Genomic DNA, 4182 nt, shown 5'->3' with positions numbered 1-4182 from the left:
TTTATTTTAATTTTATACTCACTTATATTTAAATTAATTATATTTTTTATTAATTATATAATTACTTTTTCATGATTATATAACATTTATTAATATTATTTTTCAATAAATACATATAGTATATAACAATATAATAATATAAACTAATAATTATTTTTTACTATTTATATTTTTATTTATGTGGGATCGATTCTACTGGTTCAACCAATAACTCCGTACTCAAGGAGAATGAAAGAAGGAGAGAGCGGGGGTGAGCAGTTGAGGGTGAAACACGGTGAGGAAGATGGTCATGCCATCGGAAGAGATAAGGGGGAGAGCGTGGGTGGGTGTGTATCCAGTGTTAAGGAGGGTTCTTCTCGAGAGGGGTTAGAAAAGCCATCCATGGTCTCTTTTCGAGATAAAGTCATTGGTGTAGAAAAGTCTAAAGCCTTTGCATTAGTAGGGTCTTTATCTGGGGATGGTTTCGCGACGGTCACAGGTAAGCAGGGTGATTCTCGTCCACCAAGTGTCAGTTTTACCAAGGAGGCAAAGAGCTGTCTGGCTGAACCTTATAAGGAAGCCATCGTGATCAAGGTGCTGGATAAGCATTATGGCTACATGGCTCTCATGCATAAGCTTCAGATAGTATGGCGCTTCAAAGGAGGCTTTGATTTGTTGGATGTGGGGTTTGGATATTTTTTGGTTAAATTTGATATTGCTGCAGATCGTGAGAAAGTCATTCTTGGTGGCCCGTGGTTGATAGACGGTCACTATGTTGCAGTAAAGCCATGGGATGTGGACTTTAGGCCATGCAAAAAATTCTTTGGATCAACGCAATGATGCGAATTGCTTCTGCAATAGGGATTCTAGTGAAAGTAAATTTGGCCACTAAGCTTGCAGAAAGAGGAAAATATGCCCGAGCTTGTGTTCAAATTAATCTTGAGTTGCCTGTAATTAAACATATTATAGTGGAGGGTGTGACTTATGAAGTGGAGTATGAGAGTTTACAGTTGATTTGTGCTACTTGTGCACGGTATGGGCATGATAAATCGTTGTGCATGGAGAAGGAGTCCTTGGAAGGAAACGAAAATTTCTTTAGTGATGGAAACAATAATGAATCCCCGACACTGGTGCCACACAACAATCATGAGATTCAAAAAGAGGCTGAATCAGAAGCTCGTGATTTAGGTGAGAATCCTCGTAATTTGGTTACGGAATCATTGGCTCCTCACGTGCCTGATGGTCATGTTAATGAGGCATGCATGGATGATGAAGAGGGCTGGCAACAAGTGCTGCGTAAGGAAAAATTCACAATGGGCCAGTCATCAGGTTTGAAGGACCAAGATGGAAAGCAGCATAAGTTTGGTTCGAGAAGGGTTCCAAGGCCTAATTTGCATGGTGATGGAGGCAAATCAATTGGCATTAGGATGGGAAAGCGAGAAAAACATGAAATTGCGCCATCTCCATCACGCAGAACTCCTGCACGTCATGGAATTTCTCCACGGAAGCGTCCTCGGCCTTCCTCCTTGCAGAACTCGCCAGTTGATAAAAATGGTGGCATAATGGAGAAAATCTTAGTAGATGGAAGCATGGCAGGTGCAGTGTCAGGGTGGCAATTATTGAGGATCAGAGTGTGCCAGTACCGCAGGACAAACCACCTATTGAGGTTGGTGATTCTGTTTAGAGTTTATGTTCTTATTTATTCTGTCCCTATTATTTATGGATAGTTTAAATATGATTGTTTGGAATATTAGGGGTGCTTCTAATAAGTTAGCCCGGGTGCATTGTAAGGAACTTGTTAGGAAATTTAGACCTGTTTTCTTTATTGTGGTTGAAACTCACTCCCCTTTTCAGCATTTAAAATTATTTTGGGAAAGGTTGGGGTATCACTCTATTAGTATAGTAGAAGCAGAGGGGCATAAGGGAGGTATTTGGTTTCTATCCTCTATGAAGGGTGTTTGTTGCAAGTTCATTGATGCTTTTGATCAGGGTGTTACTGTTGAGGTTTGTTCTCGGGGTTACCTGAAACTGTAGGTCGATCTCAGACGAGATCTTCTGTGCTGGTCGGAGCTGTTGTGTCCAACTTGTTGGACTGGGTGACAGTGCTGATCCTTCGTCCCCGGAGGGTGGGGGGTACCTTGAAGGGACTCCGATGCTTAAGTTAGCAAGGGTATTAAGCAGGTATTGAGTAGAATCAGAGTATGAGTTATACCTGGGTGCTCTAGTGTATTTATAGTGTTGAGACGTGACCTTTGTTGGATAAGATAAGTTAGTTGTCTTATCTTATCTTTATCTTTAGGGTTGAGGTCAGCGTATCTTCAGCGGAACCGCCCTTATCTCTATAGGCTTAGGCCGTCTTAGGATTTGGGTTGTGTTCCTCCATTTGGGCCCTTTACTGGGCTCTCTTGTCGATTTGGCCGAGCTCTCTGAGAAGAGGTCGGATAGTCTGACCTGAAGAGGTCGGTCACTTTATCTTCAATCATCCCAGGTCGGATAGCTCGACCCAGGGTATGAACAGTGCCCCTGCTTGAGCTCGGTCTTCTTTCCTGGAGTCGAGTCCTAGACTTCGGTCCTTCTTGAGGCCGTGCTCAAGCATTTTTGTCAATTCCCCTTGTAGAAGTGTTTGAATGTAGAACGTTTTCTTCTAAAAGCGCGCGCTTTTATATCGGCGCTTTGGAAACGTGCGAGGGTTTTAATGCCTTTATTTTTAACATTAATTGCCCCGTTTCTCCTAGGCCCTTTTATTTTGATTTTGAAAACCCAGAAACGGTTTTTCTTCTTCACGCATTTCGTAACTTCTTCGCATTTCTCTCTTCTCCCATTTTTAACTTTTCCTCTATGTTTGCTCTGTTTTGCCTTACTCTTCCTCTGCGCCGTTTCGTTTTGGTACTCCGTTGGTGCTTCCTTTGAGAGACGTTTTCCTGCCCCAGCTTTCCATTTTCTTCAGAACTTTCCAGGTTTGGTTTCTACTTTCTGTTTCCTTATTTCTTTTACTTTTTGACCTTCGGTTTATGATAAAGTTTTGGTTTTGCTTGCATGCTTGTTTGAAAAACTTGAATCTTTTTGCATTTGTCGTGCCTGTTTATCGCCGTGTGTTCTGGAGCTTCTTTCATTTTCTGTATGATCGCTTTTTTCTTAATGCCTTTTAGGGTTTTCGCTTGTCATTGCCTTTCCTGTTTGTACTTTTGATGGTGTTTTTTGCCTAATTCTGGAAAAGGTTGTATCTTTGGTGTTGTTCTGTTTGGCATTGTTGACATTGTCAGTGCTTTTGCTGGTAGACTGTAGAAAGATAGTTGCTTTAATGACTTTTGCATTTTTTATCTTGCTGGACAAAATGCTTGTTGCTTTAGGCCTTGTTTCCTTATTTTCGAGAGACGTTGGGGTGTAGGTTTTTCCCAGGGGCCTTGCTTTGTTGTTGCTACCTCCAAAGGATGCCCCAAGACTTTTGGTTTGAGTCTTGGGGTTTTCCTTTTCTGCATGCCTCGTCTGTATGATATTTAAGTTTGCTTTCTACCTTCTCCGAGATGTTTTTAGTAACCCCGTCTTCTTTTCTTCCTTGTAGGATTAGTTGCCCTATTCTTCTCACAATAACATCGTAGAGATGTCTTCCAGAGTTCCGAGGGGATGTCGACTGGCTGGACTCCTTGTCTTGTTGTGTGTTTCTGTTGTGGATGCCGAGTTCTGTGCTGAACTGAGGAAGCACCATAGGATTTGTGGTAACAATGCTCGTGAGGGGGATTATGAGCTAGTTGCCCCTGACTCTGACGAGAGAGTTTGCTTTCTGACTTCTGTCGAGGGAGAGCGTCCTTCTTTATGCTTACGAGTACTTTTTTAGTCAGTTGAACGTTTCTTTCCTTTTACCGCCTTTGAGACCGACCTGCTGTGGTCGTGTAATATTGCTCCTTCCCAGCTTCACCCCAATTCCTGGGGTTTTATTAAGATTTTTCAACTTCTCTGCCGTGAACTAGATGTAACTCCTTCCCAGACTTTGTTCCTTTATTTGTTTGTTTCCGCCAAGCCTGGTGGTTCCTCAAAAAGAAAGCTTCTTGGGTTTCTTTCGGTCCCCAGGGGCACAAGTGTTTGCTATGTATGATGAGTCTTTTAAGGACTTTAAGAACTACTTTTTCAAAGTTCGGCTGTGGAGGGGGTCCGCCCTTTTTTCTTGATGAAAACGACGAGCCCTCCTTTTCCTCAAAAAAGAAA

The sequence above is a fragment of the Arachis stenosperma genome, chromosome 10, assembly GCF_014773155.1.
Source record: "Arachis stenosperma cultivar V10309 chromosome 10, arast.V10309.gnm1.PFL2, whole genome shotgun sequence".
NCBI classification, from domain to species: Eukaryota; Viridiplantae; Streptophyta; class Magnoliopsida; order Fabales; family Fabaceae; genus Arachis; species Arachis stenosperma.
This window is presented reverse-complemented; position numbering follows the sequence as displayed.